This window comes from Boleophthalmus pectinirostris, unplaced genomic scaffold (assembly GCF_026225935.1).
Source record: "Boleophthalmus pectinirostris isolate CB_2022bp ecotype Guang Dong unplaced genomic scaffold, ASM2622593v1 HiC_scaffold_6, whole genome shotgun sequence".
NCBI classification, from domain to species: domain Eukaryota; kingdom Metazoa; phylum Chordata; class Actinopteri; order Gobiiformes; family Gobiidae; genus Boleophthalmus; species Boleophthalmus pectinirostris.
This window is the reverse complement of record NW_026571447.1, coordinates 21467820-21490374: the sequence shown is the minus strand read 5'-3', so window position 1 is coordinate 21490374 and position 22555 is coordinate 21467820. Positions and strand designations below refer to the sequence as shown.

The following is a 22555-nucleotide window of genomic DNA, read 5'->3' as shown; positions in this document are numbered from 1 at the left end:
TGTATCACCAAACACTGCAGGGAATGTTTATTGGATAGAAGGACAAAAGGCTATACATTTTTAAGTTCATATATACAGCAGGTGGGCAACTGTTTATTTTTTCTAGACGTAGGTACATGTACATTTTGTATGTATATATATATATACACACACACACACACACACACTCATTCATATATATATATATATTTTATATTATTTGTTTTTTCTAGACATAGATACATGTACATTTTGTATATATATATATATATATATATATATATATATATATATATATATATATATATATATATATATATATTATATTTATTTATTTATTTATATTTATAATACTTTTATATATCTGCATTTTTTTATTATATTTTATTTGTTATAGCAACATTAAAGGAGACCATATGAGCAAAATCAAGCATATTGAGCTTTTAACTACATTTTCCCTCATTAACCTTACTCAGAGTTGTATTTTGATCCTGTATTGTCCTGCATTCAAGGGTTGAGTGCTCAGAAAATTCTTATTTTCACCTACCCCCTTTCTCCACCCACATCTAGTTGCAATTATGAGAATTTAGTTAATTTTCCAAGTTTAGCTTTGTAATTCCACATAGCCACTAACTGCTTGTTATGATGAAATTTCAGTATGTAGACTTGGAGCCAGCAGCAGAGAATCACTTCTTCAGTTTTGAACAGGAAGTCAGTGGACCTGTTTCTGTTAATACACCACTCTAGTTCTATTGCAGTTTACAACTAGAAAAGCACTCAGCGCGCAGACCTCCGCCAAGGACTACCCCCATTTTTTATATAAATTGCGATAAAATCAGTCTTCTGGATCAGATCCGAATCAGCCTTTGGAATATGAAAGAGGATCCCATTGTCCATCCCTGAGTCAAATTTCATGGGGTTTGGTCAATAATTAACCGAGATATTGAGAAACAAAATTTTTGGCCCCATTTACCACAATGTTAACTAAAATTTCAAAGTGATCCAGAATCCAGGATTTCTTCCGGATCACCCCCAAAATGAAATCAGTTCTTCCTTTTCACATTTCCAACAAATCCTGAAAATTTCATCAAAATCGGTCCATAACTTTTTGAGTTATGTTGCTAACAGACAAACAAACAAACAAACAGACAAACGCCGGCAAAAACATAACCTCCTTGGCAGAGGTAATGAACAAATGTAAAGTAAAAAAGAGAAGGGGAAACCATTATAAGTTGGTTAAAAGGGCCCATATTGGGTTGGGCTTATCTTATTATAATGTTGTTTCCTCACATCCCAAAGACACCTGGAGTACTGTTTTGTTTTATTCACATATGTTTAACATACAAACACAACATATTTAGGCTGAGTTCTTCTCTCAAACAGAAAACACTCCACCTTCCACCTCGTGATGCCGTGTGCTAATACAGGAAGTGCTCCATTGTGTTTTTAAGCTCCATGCATCTAGACTCATTTGGATGATTTCAGCACTGGAATTTCCCATTTCTACTAAACTAAAGTTAAAATGTAGCTGTTGATTTGAACACTTCTGCTTCATGACATCACATGGTGGAACAGAGCATTTTGAGCTTTTGAGATGTAGACAGACTAATAATAAAATGTTACTCAGACATGAGTGAACGAAACCAAACACAACTCCAGGTATGTTTTTGATGAGGTAACAACATTCTAACATGGCTTAAAGCTCACAAGTGGCAATTTAGTGCAATACAGGACATAAAAACATAAATATGCCTTCTTTATATAAATATCTATTCATATTTTTTTAATATTTGCATCTGCTATAACTGAGTCTGTTGAAAAAACCCTGTCCAAACAAATTGAAATACCAGAACAACAGCATCTAATGATTAGCTGTCAACATGTGCTTTTATTTGGCTTCCTCTCCATTCGCGTCTCTCTTGTGACTTTACCTGCGCAGCCTCAGCTCTCGGCTGTCAGACAGGTGCTCCCCAGTCTCTCTGCATGTGTGTGTGTGTGTGTTTAATGAAACTGACAAATTCTTGCATACTGCTCCACCCACTCACCAACCAGTCTCGAAAAACAAATCAAATATGCATGCTCAGCAATTTGTTTCTCTTCGCCATTGGCCTTGTGCAAAACTTTTTTTGTTTTGTTTTCCAAAGGAGTAAATTTTAGGCAAACAACTCCACCATCACCATCTTCCATTTATTTAATCATTGTTCATAAAATGTGTTTTACCTATAATGACAAATTAGAAATATCAAAATATAGCTGTTAGGTCAGGATTTCTGCTAAAAATGCAGATTTATTTTTGATTAGTTCTCCAGGGAATAAAAACGCATAACCCTTAGGCTAATGACTACATCCCTGGACATCTTACATAGATGTTGATTTTTAGAAAGTACTTTCCTACTCTTTTGGTGCCTAAAATGTATTTGTGCATTAATAAACAGAATTCCATTGGCAGTTTTGTAATTTAGTCACATGCATCCATTAATTTTATTTTGTATCAGTCCTATCAATGAATAAAGATCCAAATGATGGTATTGTCAATGCATGTTTAGTGTAGGCTACATAATGTGTATGGCCCCATTGTGTCCAACTCCCTGGATACAAGTGTCAAATACCTCAGTGTGTGTTATACTGTAAGAGCGCGCTGGGGGTCGTGTGCAGCCCCTGGGCGCTTCATTAAAATTAAAATGCATGTGTTTTGGGGCAAGTATCTGTGTGTGTTTGTTCCCACTGTTCACATAACTGTTTACATAATTGATGAATATGATAATGATGCAAGCTGGCACAGTGTTCATATGGTGGCCTGTTTGAGCATTGGCGTATACAGGCTTTATGTTGAGGGCATTTTAACTTCTTGTCTGCTGTGACCATTGACTTTGTTGTGACAGACAGAAAGAAGTGCACGCTGACAACATATGGTAGTGGACTGAAGACCTGTGGACCCATGTGTGAGTTAGAAAAACACCTCTCCCCCCCTCTTCCTCACTGTTGGCATATGCTGTGTATGGTTGGCTGTTCGCCACTTGCCGATCGGACGCCCTGGGCAGTGCAGGGCACGGTGCCACCTGTGCCACTGTCCCAGCAGCAGCTCCCTGAGCTCACTGTGCACCTGTGTCCACAGGAGGCATACGAATACACAAACACATTATTATTATTATGTTGTGGCCTACAAGAGTAAACTAGGCACAAATGTCCCAATCAAGATTTGCAAATACTTTCACTGATAATATATTGACAGTGTTTATCAATTATTATTAGTTTGTTGAATAGAAATACGTAAAACCTATTGTTTCCTAAATTAGATTATTAGCTATAGGAACAATATGTAAAATTCAATATGCATATATCTTATCTAAGAAACAGATTGATGTTTCAATGCCATGGAGCTGGTGACGATGTAAAAAATAAAAAAAAAAAAAATAGTACAGACACAGCAAATACTAGTATATAATGCATTTTCTTTTTAATCTATATCCTTGAATCCATTAATATTAGTAATACAGTATTCATCTGCCCAATAGCTCAGAGGACTGTGGTCCTGGTGTACTCAGGACAGTGGGATTATAAAGGATTAGGCACTCCATAAATACTCTGAAGCCTCTTTTACATTGTGTCTCACTTATGTTTGACCTCATGACATATACAGTACTACATACTCAGTTTTTGAGCCATATAATTGTTTATTTTGTGGCTATTTTACATTGCCAGTGGTTGTTAGTTTAAGAGAGAGATAACTAAGGTAAAATCAGTGCGCTGAACTACAGTATGTTTTGCGTGCGAAATGGGCACGTCACAGAGGAACAAACAGTGTTATCTCTATGGCTGTGGTCTGTCAGATCCACATGTACTGAGTGTCTGCAGGCTACAGCTTTGTTCACTGTGTATGAACAGAGTATGCAGGGCCCTCATGTGGAGTCACGCAGCAGCCATCAGCTCTCTCTATATGTGCCACAGAACATAGCAAACACATGGACAAGTGCAGTCGACTTGTCCAAACTAGTTGTACACTAGTTGTATATACTCTGTTTGTACTTTTTGGCAAAAATTCCATAGAGAGATAAATAATGTAGCAGAAAGATTTGTAGGAATGGTTTTGTGTCCCTGGCAGTAGTTATATTGTAATGTATTATATGTTTTGCATAAATTATTATTATTATTTTTGTATTTTATGCCGTTTGTTTATTTAATCTGTGACCTTATTTGTAAGTTTTTTGCTCTTTTTTAATGCCTTTCTTGTCACTTTAGTTTCTGAATGTTTTGCATACATTTGAATTTCATTTAATTTGCTATTGCAGTCCTTATTTAACTGCAGTCACACTGTTATAAGCTATTGTTGCACAGTGACTCAAAACATTGTTGAGTTTGTTCATGTGCTGCCTCTGCATGTGTTGTAAACGAGCTGCACACTGGTCGATCCTATCTGACCCCCACAAACACATTTGACCGCCACAAACACATTTGACCCTCACAGACACATCTAACCCCACAGACACATCTAACCCCTACAAACACATCTAAGTCCCACAGTCACATCTGACCCTTACAGACACAACTGACCCCCACAAACACAACTGCCCCCACAGATACATCTGACCCTCACAGACACAACTGACCCCAAGAGACACATCTGACCCTCACAGACACAACTGACTCCAAGAGACACATCTGACCCTCACAGACACAACTGACTCCAAGAGACACATCTGACCCCGACACCCATCTGACACCCACACACACACCTGACCCCAGAGACATAACTGGCCCCACAGACACAACTGACCCTCACAGACACATCTGACCCCCACAGACACATCTAACCCCTACAAACACATCTAACCCCTACAGACACATCTAAGTCCCACAGACCCACATGACACATCTGACTCCAAATCCTCTAAAGGTTTGATCATTATGTGCACCCGACCACTCATAAACAACATATTCACTGAGGCAACTACAAAAACTTAACTTAACTTAATCCCTTACTATACAATTCATAACAACCATCAATTGCTCTGAATGGAGGGACATCATCTTCTGTACAAGTTTCTGCTTGTAGTTGTTTTGAGGATGTTTCATCATTCAAAATATATTTTTCAAATTTTGAATTGCTAATTGCTTTGGCAACAGTGCCATTTTTTCATTAATCTGAAACTCATGGATAATTTATAGTGAACTGTAAAAATCACCATTATAGATACAGTATTATAATTTAATAATGATATTCTTTGAAATATCATCATAAATATATGGCTATATACTTAACACAGTCCCAACCTAAACGCAAACAAAGGTTAGTTCTGCACACCTGACACAGTGGACTCAGTTGGCTGCAGTCATCTGTGGAGGTTTGAGATCAGCTGCAGGAGACACTCTGAACACGAGATGGACCAAAGCCAAAGCCAGACACATGCTGCAAAACAAATGAAATAAGTTCATTAACAACTTTAAGGGCCATCATTTTAGTATTATGAGCGCAGAAGCACAAAATGTGTTGGGAATAGAAACAATAGCAATTTTACAAATGGTGAAATATTGAATTAATTTAATTTCAACACAGGTAATATTACCTTATCTGAAAAATAGATTCAGGTTAAATTTTTTCCTACTGTGACAAAACAATGTATATGTAACATTTTTATTGTCAGTATAGATTACATGGATACATTTTTAGGATTATAAAAGGAATGTTTATGGAGCTTTTAGCAAGTAACAGTTTAATGGATAGGCTCGTAACTCCAGTAAAAGACTATTACCCCAATCATCACCCCAATGTATTCCAGTTTTATTTAAATTCTGCTTTGGGGGTGGGCAATAGTGATAAAACATCACAATATTATTTGCAATTATCTTGATGACTTTAATATTATAACAATCTATCAGAAACAAGTGTAGAACAAAAATGTAAATGTATCAACAATAGATACAATATATACATATCGATACAATAATACAATATGCAGAAATATCAGTGTTTAACCCTTATATGATTCTGTTCCATTTATTTATAATCTGTTGTTTTTGCATACCACCAAAACAACATTTATTATTATTGCTAGAGTCCAAAACACTATGGATTTTTCACCACTGACTCAGGCCATGAAGAGTAAACTTTAAATGGCAGACTCCCTTGTAATGTGCACATGCTTTTTAACTCACAAAATAATTTCATATTTGACCCATGACCTAAAGAAAGAAACCTGTCCTTTTGCATGTGTTTATTCAGTCTGTTTTCTTTCTTCACCAGTGCTGGACAGTATTATCGACCCTTCTCTGTCCACTGGTGCAAACTCAAATAAAGGTGGCCACGCATCAGCTAACACAGAGTTAAAAGCCACTGTTCGAATCCAGTGAACCAGCGGCCAATTAAATGCTCCGACTCAGCGCCTGTGATTTATCAGCCAATTATAAAAGTGGACAGGAAAAACATTACAGCCATAAATAAGCAGTGCAGACTATTACACTTGGTCAATATTAAAAAATGAAATTGTGACGTTTATACACTGTAAAAGAAATTTATGGAAAAGGCTGAGAGACTGCTGCATCGAGGAAATCACAATGAACTTTAGCCAGCACCATATTTTACTGAGGGTGAGAAGGAAGAAGTACTCAAAATATGTATAAAAGTGCTATTGCTTTGAAACTATCAAGTATTGATTTATTTCATAAAATAGAAAAAAATATCAACAGTGTCATAAAGCTAAACATACAAGAAATTAATGAAAAGGAGCAGAAAGAAGTGTCATCAATACTAAACTATAATAATTTGACTATACTTTACAGTTAGGTGTAAAATCTATCCATTACACTACAGTATTTCAGCTATAATACATTATTACAAGTGCAGTTACTTTGAAAGCCTCAGTACTACTTTAGTAACCACTTACTGTGCATATTTTAGAGAAAATGTTAGAATAAAACGCTGAATATATTACTACACTGAGCGAAAAGCACTCACAGCATGATAGTCCCTTTCCCTGTGGAGTGGTTTACATGTTTGTGCAGAAAACATGGACAATTTGGGTATAGGTAGTGCTGTCCACTCTTTTTACAAGTATACCAAACACGGAAAATAGTTATGTACAAGAAGTAAGTAACAAAATGTGAAATCCATATTATAAATGATGTTGTCATGTTTTGGTGGCTGTATGTTTATTCTCACAATGAAGCCTTAACTTCAAATACTATACGACACCTCAGCCCAGCACACAGCCAACATTTATTTAGAGACAATATTATTTGTTCAGTAGACAGTTTGTACAGAGTAGAGGAGAAGGGAAGGCCCCAGAGGAGAGACGAGATTGATGACCTGGAGAAGCAATCAGGAGCAAAGAGCCACGAACGAAATGTTTTTTATGTTGTATAGAGGCACCAAAAACTGTGTGCACTTCTGTTTGCTAAAAGTGCTGAATCATTCAAAATACAAGGATCTGAGTTGAGCGATGACAGTCACCTCAGGAAGTGTGTGAGTACAAAAGAATATAAATAACTGCAGGCCCCAGAAGCATTAAACATTACCTGAAACACATCCAAGTATTTTTATATTTGTTTCCCCATTGTTTCTTAACAATATGTAAAAAAACAGGTGTATGTGTAACTAATTTTAGGCCTGGAGTACTAAATAATAATACAAAAAAAATCACTAACAGCAATAGAGAGAGAGAGAAAAGAGAAATTGCCAAAAAACAAATAAAGTACAATGTAGAAATGTACCAAATTACTTAAACTGTCTGAACCAGATCACTATATTATATCTTACTGTACATTAAAGGTTTGTCAGCTCCCAAGCAATTAGTGATGAGGCAAACTATTCAGGGGTTTAAGTTTATAGGCGCCATTTTGAGGACTTTTGACCCATGGCATGTTGGGTGAGAACATAAACACTGTCAGTTTGAGGGGAGCATTTGCAGGTGTCAAAGATAATTAAAAAGTCAATAGCATCATGTATACAGTGGTGTGAGTCTGTTGTGCTCTGGCTATGGGAGGATCACATGGAGATTTTATAGTATCTTATAAACCAATGCAATTGTTATTGGCAAATTCTTTACAAGGGCTGTGTTAAATTGAACATTTAACAACATCCTCTAAGAATCTAAGCATAATTCTTGGGAGATCCTTAGACAATATGCATTTATATATTATTTTTATATATTAACTAACTTTGAACTTTGAACTTAATCGTGACCCTCTATAAAGAGCAGCATATTTACATTACTGAAAGATAATATTATGTCTCCCAGTGGTCCTCAATACAAAGCCCCAAAGAAGAAAGCGCCTCCATGGCCCCTATGGCCCTCACAGTCGAGTGTGAGGAAAGAGACAGCCCATTTTAGAGTTGAACATCTGCTAAGCCTTCAAAAACATCATTAATCATTTAATAAAATATATCTACTAGATTCATTTGTTAAACATATGCTAAAATGTTTGAAAATATAACATAGTTTATTTTTAGTTTATGTATTTTAATTAAATTTATTGCATTTAAAATAAAAACAAATCTGAAATTTTCTCAGTGTCCTTTCTGAAGAGCAGAAAACTAGCATCCTTGCAGCTTTAAATTGGAGCTGCTGATATTGTATTGGACCAAGCAGTTTTGATGTGGTGTGAACTCTATTTTGTGACAAGACAGTCACTCATAAACAGCACAGAGTGAGAAGGAGATTCAAACAGACGATTCTCTTTAACCTTGGTCTCAATGTCACTCAGCCCACTCGCTCGTCCCTGGCCCCTCCCTCATGGTGTGTTTGAGTGCCTCACCAGGGGGGCCTCTGCCGTAGTGGGGGTGGTGTCTCTCAGTATGTTTCGTATATGTGGAAAGTGCTAATGTGATAATTGAGTGTTCAAAGTCCAACTGTGCCACCAAACACAGCCCAGTCCCTGCATTTCTCACTCCCTGATGACTATTATTAACATCACAACACAGAAGCCAACATAATATCAGGCTGTTGACTTTGACTGTTGACTAGGCTGGATTTTTTCCCAACTAATATCTCAATTTTGAGTAGATTTAATTTAACTGTGCACATTTTACCCAGCCTTATTCTTGAGTTTCACCTTCTTATCTATTGGTGCCATTTTGAGCAGTTTTCACTATTCAAAACATATAATAGTGTATTTTTAATTATAAATTGCCACATTAATGGTGCTAAGTTTTTTAATCACTTTTAACATTTGAAAAAATAAAACTAACAAATTCTGCATTTCAGAACTTCCAGAGGCTTTAACATGGTTATCAGGTTTTACATTCAACATGCAGACAGCTATTTAGTTAGAGAAGATTATGAAATGTCAGCCTGTGCAATGTGCTTATTGCTTTAATAAAAATAATAAAATTAACATAATTACTGTTGTGATTATACTTGCAATGTATGACAAACATGTATTTTTATTATTAGCTGCAATAGAGTTGTTGAAGTAGTATTTTTATTTTTTATATATCTTTCCATCTTGAAAAATATGGAGAAGCCCATTGAGGAACATTTGATATCTGACTGGAATCTGGGCTCAAACTGTGCATGCGCCATGTGCTCTACCATGAGCTTCTCCTCTGAAGCTCTGCACTGAAAGATCCAGTGGGTCATAGCTGTCTTCAGGCACGCTCTTCACACATACAGGCCTCTCACTCTGGCTTTTTCAATATTGATCAGTCTTTGCACATTCACAAAGACACGCATCAGATGGAGAAAAATCAATGTGAGCGTTTACTGCCAGCCAAGTCAGCAGTTTGTATATTTGTGAGAGTTGAAAAGTTGAACCCAAAGTTTTTACCCAACAACAATGGTGGGTGTGGCGAAGGCGTTGACGGAGGAAGGACACATGTGAGATTAGGCCCGTCCGATCATCACTGATACAACAGCAGCATTTGCCTAATCCTCTGGTAATGGCCGCTTAGACACCCCAAGCCCCCACCCCTTTAACACACCCACCCACATGCACCCCCCCTTAGTCTCTCTGCCTCTTGTGGCCCAGTCATTTACATAACATTAGAAACATTAAGGCGGATCCAACAAGGCCCTATTATGTTGCGTGTTGGTTTTGAGTCCCAGTGCGTCAGACCTCTTAGTTTTGGAGGACATCAGTAAGACTTGTCCACTGTTTTGTCCACAAGAGATGTCTAAAGGACTGTGTGAATAGCAGCAGAGTGAATGGAGAGCTAGTGATCTGATACAGGTTTATAAAGTGACTGTTTGTTTATCAGAGAATGATGAAGTCTGTGTATCACAGAGAGGAGCGTAGCATTGATATTTCATACATGCTTCACACCGCTAATATTGTTTTTATACACTTCAAACATCAAGGTGAAAGATATAGACTGGACTATGACAAACACAGCTGAACTCCCTCGCAGGGTTTGCGAAGATGCAACATGCACAATGTTCAATAAAAGCGCAAAATTATTGTTGATGTTTATAATTTGATTACCATTCAGATTTATACTTGAGGCATTGTTTTATTTTTTTCGTCTATTGTGTGCTATAAAGATTTTGTTAAATGTTATTCATAAATTCTGCTCTAAATGTGAAGTAACAGACCTTAATTTAACTTTAACCTTTCAGCTGTCTTGATACTGTCAAATAATAAAACATGTTTTTTCTGCACATACTCAATATGTTTCAGTTGTGATCAAATATAGGGTCCATATCCTTGATATATACAGTATATTTTACTATAACAAATGTCAATCACTCAAATAACTTAAGTCATCCCCTAGGGGCAATTTAAAGTGTATATCACTTGAAAAGTGTAAAACATAAAATATATAGGCCACAGTAAAGAGACCAAAACTGAAATATCACGTTAACTGCCCTGTGTATGTGCAGACACATACAACCATAGACTGTACATAGTGTATGAGACAAACTTATGAAGGAGCAGAAAATGTGCATGTATTCAAATGTCTCTCTTCTCTTTTCCTAAGTTTCTTCTCTTTCATTTCGGAGAGTAAATCCGAGTTTTCAGGCGTGTTCAAAGCGCGGAGCCGGGCTCAGTTGGGGGCCTCAAAGCCTCAGTCTGTCGGCAGGTTTAGGCTCATACACAAAGATCCTTGTTCTTTAAGGATTTGGCAGAGCCAGGGCAGGGCAGCACCGCACTCTGGGACAGGAACAGGTTCATGCATTTTGGGCATCTTTTTTGGGACACTCCTCCATCATGAGCGGTGAGTATATTCTCACTATATTTCTGGTATGGCTTGTTTTTGGTTTTGCGCTGCCCGCTATCCATATCCTCGAAAGACTGCCTGAAAATCAATAGATGTATTTTCCCAAACGTTAGGCTTTATAAATAAATACAGGAAATAGTCTGTTTAAGTTTTTACCTAGGCTTATATTAAAGGTAGTTTTCAAATACATTCTCTAGTTTTGTTGCAACTGACAGTGTGGACTTGGTGCCCTCGTAAAGGCCGAACGTCTCATGCATCTTCATGGTTCTGAGACCATTAATTTGTGAAATATTTAGTAATTAATCTATATTATGATTTAAGTTTATATATGCAGCGTGTGCATTGTTTATACTGACATGCACATAAATGGCAGCATGATGTTGTCTTTACTTATAATATGAAACAAAGTAACTCCAATGTAAAAATTATTTCTCAGTCAGACTGAGACCAAGGAGACAGAACCTCTGACCAATGATGCCGCCACAGAATCCTTTGAGCTTAACAGGTAGATCCAACTGTTGACCCTAGACAATGTTAACTTGTACAGCATGACCTTACTACTGTGAAACCTTCCACATACACCACATGTGTTATTCTATTTGACTGAACATTTTAAGTATTTTTTATTGCATGATCTTATAATTAAAATTTAGACAATAAATAAATAAATATTTTAAACATGTATAATGGGACTTGTGCTGTTAATTGTGCTTTTAGCATTAAAATATGTGGGAAAGGGAAGTCATGCAAAAATAGTTTTTCCCTTTCCTTTTTTTGTTTTTGTTTTATCACTATTTTGACATACAAAAGCAGGCTTCCAAAATGACCATGCTAACCACACTATACTTTATATTGCAAATATCCATATCCAACCTACAGTAATAATCACTTTCATGCACAATGTATGCATATCTTAAAATTGGACATCAGTAAATGTCAAGTCTTAAAAATATTAAATAGGCTATGCCAATTCTTTTTTTTTATATAAACAACTGCATATAAACAATTAATATACTGCATACATACATAAGCTGTTTGACACTGAGCTGCTGTAACATTGGCTATTTTATAATAGTAAAATGGCCCTATCTTTTCTTCACTGACCACTGCTGTATACTGGTATTGTTCAGATCAAGGTATTTCCACCACTCTAAAGATCAGAGGATTTTAACACTAGACTTTTTTGCCTCTGCTCTCATTGTTGCTCTCGGGGAGTCAGCTAAACGCCCAGATTGTGATAGTAAATGTCGTCCGGCCCACATGTTAGCTCAGTAGTCAGGGCTTTCTTAAGAAACTGCAGTGTGGATGAGATTCAAAGCGGCAGCCATTATAATCACTCATTCAGGCCTTTTCCATTGCGCTGGGCTTGTTCTAAATTTAAAGGGACCCTCTGTGACCTGCTGCCTTTCAGACCAGGCCTCAAAAACCACTTGGACCGACTCTCCTCCCTCCCCCTCCATCCCAGGACGTCTGTCTTATATTGCATTCACTTCTTCAGTCTCAGCTCCTGTTCTCATCACATCTGCCTTTGTAACACTGTCATTGTACAAAGTTAAATATTATATATATGAAGTTATGGCTGGATGTTGCATCACATATTTGATATTGAGTGTTTTATAGTTGTTTTCAAAGTATAAAAGAAATGCATTTTGGATACTGAGTTCAAAATACGTCACTACATCTGTGGAGATAAATCTAATGTTTGATAATGCTTTTTTCTTTAGAAACCTTGACCCTAGTGCGGGGTGCAGTTAATCTGGCTTTAAAGGTTTAGTTAGTTTAGTTTATACTTTATTTGAAGGGACAATATACTGAGGCATTAAGCTAAATAGCTAGTTTCCATCTGTAGTCCCTGATATACAATAATAAATTTTACAATGCAATTAGTCCACAATCAGAACAATTCACTGTCCACCGTGCACGCACACGCACACGCACACACACACACACACACACACACATTAGGTATTTACAGCATCACAAATTTCATCTTATAGAATAAAATAACTTATTACATGGCTAAACAGATTTGGATATTAATTTTATATAGAAATTTTGGCCTGTCAAGAAGTGTATTTCATGAGAACACTGCAACATTTAAAAGAATTAGATTCGTGTTAGTGTTACATTAGGGCTCCAAACTGGGCAGAACATACCATTGGGTTATTTTATGTTTTATTATACCTCTAAACAGATTTGGATAGTCATTTGGACAGAATCTTTGGCCTGTCAAAAAGTGTATTTCATTAGAACACTGTAAAATTTAATACAGTAAAATTTGTGTTGCATTAGGGCTCCAAACTGAGCAGAACAGGCCTCCCAGAGAAACACACTCCCACTCGGGGACATCTTAGCTCCTGGGCCCCTATAACCTGTGCACAGTGGTTCCTTTTAGTGTAAAACCAGGGGAGTGCTAACACGGCTAACGAGAGATGCTAACCACACGGCTGCTTTGCTCACCTGCCTATTACCGCCTTTTCTGTTTCGATGCACGCACGGTTGGGGATAAGGGCTTTGTGTGACTTCTCCTGGTAACCATCACCGTGTGCGATCTGCTAATCATATTTCCCATGGCAGTGCAAACAGAGAACAGGGAAGTGCAGGAATGCGGAGCCAGAGAGGATCATGGGAAGTAATTAGCTGTGTTATGAACAGGCAGCGTGTGGATGGATACCTGGGTGTCTCTGTGCCTTTAAATAATGCAGGGAGTGGGATGATTCGTACACGGAGATAGGTGTCAGAGCAACACAGTTATGGAAACATCAGCAGAGCCTCTGTCATCTCCAGGCCGCCAATCTGAAGTAGATAATTAGAGGGTTTACACTGTTAGCATATAGCATTAAAAGCTGGACACATCAAAACTGAGATAATGCCAGGATTTACACACAAACACAGCTGCTACCAAATTAATATAAGAATGACACAAAACAATAATACACCCTTCACTAATGATTGTGTAAAATATTGAGGACAGATGGTTGTTACTGCAGATTATCAATGTCCAGCACACAATCATTTTTTGCTCATGATAATGGCAATTAGGTTGAATCTATTCTAAAATTAAGGGTTAAAATATTACAATCAAACATTACAGTTATTTTTTATTGATATTGAATTCAGTATTGTCTTCCAGTGTTTCTCTTGCGGTGATGTTCATGCAGTCATTGGATGTATAGTGCACTACTGAGGGAGGTGCAAATAGAAAAAAAAAAAAAAAAGAATACTTTAATCTAGGCCTATAGGGTATAGACTTACCGTAAAAATGTTAAGGTATTAGCATTTCTGTTTAAAACTGTTAAGACGGGGCACATTTTGATCATGTTTCACAAATTTAGACAAAGTCTAAATCTTGTCTGCAGGAGGCCATATTTTACCCCATGTTCTCAGAGCCTTTCCGGGCCTTCCCATTTTACTTCTTTTTCATGAAGCGGCTTTTGTTTCCATCCACATTTTGCTTGTCTGTCAACACCTCTGCTCTGGTGCTCCTTCTGTAATCTCTATGTTAGTATTCGGCAAATAGCTAATAATAGATCTGCTGTCGAAAGGTGGCGAGAAGCTATTGTCACACTATGGGATGGCTTTGACAGTCTCATAATGCTTTAATTTAAGGTTCAGTTTTGTTATTATGTGAAAAATCAACGTATATTGCTCCATTTTGACCTTAGCTCATAATGAATAATGTAAAGTCATCAAATTGTAATTATTTCCATTGTAGTGGTTGCACACTTCTTGCTAACGCTTGCATGCTCTCATTAGGATTGTGAATATAGTGTTTCATCATTTATGCTAATTCCAATAATGCACTCACAATACATAATTATGTCCTTAATTAAATTTGTCAATAGTGTAATTTTGTGGCCATTGAGCACAGAGCACACCTAACCAATCTCCATTTTGCACGAGACAATGAAGATGATTATATTATTAATACTAAAGCCATGTATTTCATACACTGGGAGAGTATAGCCCTCAATTCTTTGTAGCACATTGAGGCAGGGCTGAGTCTATGCATAATTCATATTTCCATATCATCTCGGTGATCGTGTGTTTGCTCCCTCAGCGGGGAGCGGGCTGGTGGCATGGTGAAGGGTGGGCCACAGAAAGTGTCAGAAGAGAGAGAGAGGGAGGGAGGGGGAGCGCAGAAGAGAGAGAGTGACAGGTAAAACACTGCCGTTAATTATCATCTGTCTCAAAGCGGCCCATTTGCAGATTTCTCCACCTGCAGTTATTTTTACACAGTCGATGCACAGCGGGACGGGGACAGGCTGCAGCATAAATAGCAGAGAGACCAGCAAATTGTTTCTTTTTTTCTACCATGACATATACTCATGAGAAGCAAATCAGCTTTTCAGGTAATAAGGAAAACATAATTATAAAGAAGTATAATTCAGAGATAATTTGAACAGCATTATTTAGCTTGAGGACAGTAGAAGCAGTTGTGATGCTTGGGCCTTGGTCCAATAAGTAAAGACCTACGCTCCACAAGGCAAAAAAAAGTCTAAGGTTGTCAAAAGTATATAAAATATATTGAAACTAAATACTCATTTAAGTATCAATACTAGATGGAAAAATTACAGAATCAAACCAAAATTTTACCTCTCCTAAACAGTTTAAGATCTAGTATAAGATCACATAGTAACATAAATAAGTGCTATTATTTATGTTGAAAATTCAAATGACTATGGTATCGAAATCAGAATTGATAATTGAGTCTGAGTGAAATCGAGTTTGAAATTTTTGTATGACAACATTAATTGGTGGCCATCATGAAAAAGTATAAAAACAACCTCACATGTAGCAACTGCAAACACCTATCTGCCACCGGGCAACTCTTCTTACAAATATCACCAATATCCAATATCTCAAAATAGCGTTTGTGTAGTAGTAAGAGTGAATATTAGATGCTTCACGTTGTCTTCACCTCTTCGCCCCTCTCCAGCTCTGTCCTGTGTGAACTTTAATCGATTCAGTTGAGTCAACTTGAGAGAGCCTCAACCACATCACACGCACACACTCGCACACTCACAGGCACATGCACACACACACACACACACACACACAAATACACACACAGCAGAGGCATCCACTGTCCCCCTCATAGACACAAACAAGAAATACTTTCAATCTTGATATAGCCTTTCCTCCTCCCAGTGGACGAGATGGACGGGAATTAATTAGCCCCGCCCACCCACGGACACAACATAAAGCAAACAGCGAAAACATACACCCACCATATGTGTGAGTGTGCCTGGTTAATATTCCCCTGTCGTCCAAGGCAGAGATAGCGAGGTGTTTGTGGAGATTGGGCGCAGTATTGATTAAACCCAGCAGGGGGCCGGGCTGTGAGCGCGGCAGATAGCTCTCACCTGCCACACACCAGCTCTGCAGCCCCCAACATCAAACCATCCACTGGAGTCATTAGAAAAGACCGGGCCTGGCTCCCGATATGATGGAGGAAACCAATCACGAATTTTAATTTGACTTTGAAGAGCTGCATAATGAGTTTTTATTTTAATAATAAAAAAAGAGTTAGTGGTGGCAAGCGTCCTTGCAAAATTGTAAAAAAAATTTAGCAATTAACCAAGGAAGAACATGTTAACAGTGGAAAAGTGCATTCAGTAAGAAAGTAATAAAAGTAATCTATCAATCTACAGCAATATGACTTGGTGATGGTGATATGAGGACCAAACTGAGATCTTGAAATCTAATCTTTAGGATTAGAGATACATTGATCCAATTTTGGTGTGGGATATTGGCGCCAATACTGAAAAATGAGCTGTATTGGATATAAGCATCCAAATATTGGTTTGGTCAATATACTGATTGGGCATATAATGTAAAAAGACAATTTATTAGTGGTAATTGTCTCAAAATGTTTTAACTTTCATTCATACGAAGTTGCTCTGTAGTTACTTCAGAGATAAATAGCTGCTGCATAACATCACAATTTAATATTACTTTATTTTTGTTTAAAAGAAATAAATTCTTGGTCAGACTCTGCACACATATCTGTTGATATCAGGTCTCAGCAGATATACCGAAATATATATATCGAATCGATATATCGAAATTGGAACTGAAAAAGCTGGATCAGTGCATCCCTCGTGACCATGAAAATATCCTAATTGGGCCATATTGTAGTATTATTATAGTGACTGCTTCTCTGTTTAATGATTTAACTCTATGCTTGTAAAAGGTGGATTTAACCAATCAAAGTCAAGTGTGAGGTGAACTCTCAGAAGTAATAGTTAGCTACTAAAGGCAATGTAAAAACATTAAGCATTCATGAATCACAATAAACTTTAAAGCTTAAGTCATTTGTGACTTTTTTCTTTTACATATCAGCAAGTTGCCCACCACTAGTGAAAAGTGTCTACATCTATATCTATTATTCGTAAAACATTATTTAAGTCCATACACCATTACAAGGCGACAGGCTGTTCTCAGTGGGATGCCCGTCTACACCTAAGCACATGTTTAAGCACTGGGAATTTTGACTTTTAGTTCTTCCAGTGTTTTAATAGAAGGGGCCTAAACTCTATTATGTCACTTGGACTTACCAACTATTATTGTCTTGGAGAGGGTGAAGTAACAAGGTGCTGTATGAAAGTGTTTAGGTGAGGTTAGCACCATGGAGGCACTTTTAACACTTGTGAAGACAAATTAGCTAGATCCAATAGTAAAACAAAGTAAAAAAAAAAAAAAAAAAAAGCAGAAAGATTTGGTTTGTCCGTACAGTACATTGTCTATTGTTGTATTTTTAGCAAGTACCATGAGTAAACCACCATTAGTGTAACTCGAATGGATAGGCTAAAATGGAAAGCTCCAGTTTGTAAAATCATCAGAAGGGAAAGGCTGCTTTTTGAAAACTAAAAATATCTGGCATGGAAGTAGTACGCATTTTAGCTTTTGCTTACCATCTTTGTCCAGTAAAATGTTACTATTTATAATGTGTTATAATGACTATAATGGTAATGATGGACACAATGTCTACACAGAAAAAGCGAGGCCTTTTAGTGAGGACCAGTTTCTTGCAAAGGTCTCGAGCTCCAGCCCCTCATAGTCTTAGATGAAATGGCCTTGAATGGATCGTAATGCTGAGAAAATGCACTGTGCTGTGGTCATTACCATAATCATGCATATTATGTATACTTACCATAATGATGATGGTATTTGAAACTCACGCTCCCATGCCAGTTCTTTGAAACCCTGGCCTTGCATACCCACAATTACAACAGTGTGCTGTCTATGTCCTTGTCCGTCTGTCCATCCACAGTCTCCCTCTGTCCTCCTCTATCTCCTCTCCCTACTGGGTTCTAATCACTGCAGTAATTGGCAACACCCCGCTGTGAGCTGCTGTGCACGCATACACAGAGATACGTGCTCAAGCAAATCCCCCTGGCTATGTATAAATATATGTGTGAGTGGAGGGTGGAGTGGGGGCAGGAGAGAGGAGAGGAGAGAGAGATATGGACAGATAAGAATAATGAAAAGAAGCAAGAGTTTCAGAACTGCAGGCCAACTCCACAGTCTGTGAAGCACTTGGAGCAAGTGGAGCGCCGCAGCCAAATTGTAATTACGAGAGAGAAAAAAGGACTCAAGATTGATTACACAAGCCAATATTGGGATGGAGTAAACACTGACAGCCTGTACTCAAGAATATTAATAATTAGCCTCAAAACATGAAAGTAGATCCTATTTCAGATACAGTGATTACCGTAAGCATCTAACAAGATATAATCAATTGTGCAAGAAGGGTTCTCAAGAGACCATATACTGATTTTCAAACATTTAGTCAATATAGGTACTTTGGTCAAGGTGAGGACAAGGACTAAGGATTGGCTGAGTTTACACCTCGAACCTATAAGCAAGGACTACACCAGTGCTATGAGTGTAAGCATGTATTCTGTGTATGGAGAATCACTGGGGTACTGTGGCCTCAAGCTACTGTCAAATATATGCATGGTTAGGTACAAATCTGGAGCATATGAGTGAGTGAGTGAATGCAATGTTGATCAAGTTTTAACAGACTGACAAAGTTTTAATAGTAATCCTTCTAAGCATTATTTAACTCATATTTTATTATTTACTATATTTAATTATTTATCATTAAATAGGTCTGGGCAATATGGTGATTAAAACTGAATCATGATCTCATTCCTGTGGCAATATAGGATTTTGGTAAAATCATAATTCTTTTAACAAAGATGCCCCCACAATTCCCGTTGGCCTCAACAACACTGTGAGTGAGTGATAGATGGATTTAACCAACTGCAATGAAGTATGAACTATCAGAAGAAGTAGATGACATAGGTTACCTCTTTAAGGCAATATAAAGATACTACATGAACTGTGATAAATAATAATCAAAATTGAGATGTGACTGTGATATTTGATATATATATATATTTTTTTACATATTATCTACCCATAATTAAGCATTACACACACCAAATGTTGCATAAGAAATAACAAAAATGTGTTTGTTATCTAGACAAAATACACTTTATAGCTGTGAAGAATTTACTGGATTTGAGCTGCATTTACTGAGGCTTATGGGAGCAACTCGGGCCTAAACCCACCATTACTGCAGTGTGAGAACCCTGTGACAATGACCGTGCCGAACCAAACGCTCAACAATCCTGGCTCTATGGTTATCATGGCACATTGGCTGCAAAAGCACACTTCCATGCTTGTGTGTGTCTTTTATGTGGGTCATCCTACCATGGCTAATGGCCCCTCACTGCGCGCGGCGTCCTGAGCTGAGCTGCTCCCCGCTGTCCCCCAACACACACAGACACCCCTACCCTCACCCTACCCTCACAGCGGGGGAGATTCTGGGGTGTCCCGCACCCTAATACCCTCCACAATACAGGACCTGGCATCTGTTGCTCCTCAAAGTTGAAAGTTGTGAACTAGTAGCATGTTGTCCTGCTCTGACTGCTGTACCATGTTTGCTATGAGATGAATGGATGATTTTTGAGATGTTGTTTATTTATTTTTATAGATAAAATAGATACATTTATTTTTCACTACAATGTTTGGATTATGGTGATTTCTTAAGATGCTTTGGGGTGATTGAAAGAGTGTGCTGCTTGGCCTTCTTTAGGCCTTGAGACAGACCTATCTTACCATCTCCTACAAACAGGTGAGTAATGCGTCTACTCCATTCTTCTTGCTGGCAACACATTCACAACATTTTACTATTATGAAATGAAAATATGTGATTTATTTATTTGGTATGCAAGGGCATTGGCATGTCATTTGATAACTTAACTAAAAGACTGATCCAAAACAGTAAATCTGAATATGTTTTATGGCCTCATAATCTAACTCCAATATCTATTCTTGCTCAAAATTTGAACATTGAAATAGCAGGCAATTTAGCATTGACTAGTTGCACAGAAAACAAGAAACAAGTAAGAACAAGAAATATGTGAATAACACACAATTCACCTACCACACTCAGATGTGGATTAATTTATTGACAAGTGAAAGACTTTTTAATAAAATAATCATATTGGGGCTTTTTTAGGTAGTGTGTCTTTAAAACGCTTGATGCTGAATCTCCAACATATTTGACAGTGCCTCTGCGTTGCTACTTATGCATGCTACTGTACCATGCATTGTTTCATTGTCCTCATCATTACCACTATTAGTCAAAACGAAAATACATGCAGTCATTCCCCTCTAAAATATTCTCATTGCTCCTAGACAGTAACCAGACAGATAGAGGGGGGAAAAGTCTATCATTAAAATTCTGGTGCTGAAATTTTTATTTACAACCCGCAACTGTGGAATAATCTGTAGAAGAGAGGGGAGAAGCGAGTATGGAGCTGTATAGAGGGGGATGGGTGAGGTACCACAGAGGAGAGAGGGGGTGTGAACACGGAGATGCTGAGAATTTCGATTAGCACCACAAGAACCCACCTATACACGATGTCGTACCGAAAATATGTTCAAAATGTTTCATATTGGTAATTGAAATAGCTGAAATACAATGTAAGAATGCTAGAGATAGGAACAGAACCAGCAGTGTGCACAAACTTTATATTATTATTGCTATATAAGTTACAGAATCCTTGTCATATAATCTCTAAGAAATGTCAAAGTAATTATGTGTTAAAGCTATAAAAATGACCAAATAGAACTGCCGTAATTGTCAGCAAAAGGAAAAGTGTGGCTACGTCAGAATCTTTTGCACACTGCACTAGGGCTGGTGTCTCTTTGTCTGCCTGTCGAGCTGCAGCTGTATAAGATGGAGGCGAGAAATATGCTTTTACCAAATGCATCGCGAGAACCCAGACATCACTTTGTAATATCAGTCCCTCCGAAACGCCATTGTTAAAATATTGATTCGTGTCTTACATTTTTGGAGTGGGTATCCGTTGTTGCCCATGTAAAAAGATGTGCTGGGTGTAGCCATTATCTATGTATTATTGTTGGAATAAGCTAGGAAGTTGTTTGGGTTGAATTTGAGGACGGTAACCTTCCCAGCACCTGTCTTTCACTCTGATGGTGTTTGAGTGCACTGAAAAGCAAGCGCTGACTTTATTTTTTATTTCTTTTGAGACTCAAGGCTAAGTTGCAGCGTATTTTTTAGAAGGTGCCGCCACCAATTCTTTATTTTCCCTTTTCAGCAACCAAGAATGAGTTTTTAGATAGATGAAAGCTAATAACATAAAGATAATGTTAAATGTGATATTGCTTTCATGCCGTGCTTTGGTTGTTTGTGAAAAGTGGGATCAACAGAACGTAATATATGATCTAAAGGATGTATTTTAGCAAAGGGAAATAGTAATAACTGATTTTGGTTGCATAGGCGTAGGTGATGTTATTTGACTTTTAAAACAAGGTTGATAGATTAAAATACATTTTTGGAGACATTGTATGAAATATCGTAAAGCTAATGTTAAATATGGTATTACATATGGTGCTTTGTTAAGGTTCCTTGTATACAATAAAACATGATATATTTTGGCAGAGGAAATAGTTATACGTGATTTCTTGGCTGTTAAAAGGTTGCAGATGGATTAAAATATATTTTCCTGCCATTTCTGTGTGAAATTGCAGGTACTGTAATGCAATGACAAGAAAAGATCATACTACAATGTACTGAGGCTATCCAAAGCCAGCTTTAGATCCACCTGTATAAATCTTAGCCTCACCAATGGTACAAACCTCTCTCCAACTTCCATAAACGCTCTCTTTACATTGCACATTTCATTGCACCATTCTGTGATACTGTGCCTAAACATACGCCCTTTTCAAGAGCTGAAGCTTCGATGGATAACACACATGGACATAGAGAAAGAACTAAGGCCGAGTGCGCAGAAAAAGCAGATGATTTGCATGTATAGACGGCGGACAGAGCCGGTTCACCATTGTACGATAAACAGAAACACAGATGCTTTGATTCTTGGT

The 22555-nt window shown here is 37.5% G+C and overlaps 1 long non-coding RNA gene across 2 annotated transcripts in view; it reads right to left on the bottom strand.

Moving 5' to 3' along the window:
* LOC129411858 (uncharacterized) overlaps positions 1 to 22555 on the bottom strand; it is a 39747-nt gene that overhangs the window by 6491 nt on the left and 10701 nt on the right. The window contains exon 5 of one of the 2 annotated variants that reach the window (XR_008633473.1): positions 5282 to 5386. This is a non-coding gene — a long non-coding RNA (uncharacterized LOC129411858). Of the gene's footprint in view, positions 1 to 5281; positions 5387 to 13805; positions 13928 to 22555 lie in introns of those variants that run through there. The other variant, XR_008633472.1, reaches the window with a different exon arrangement.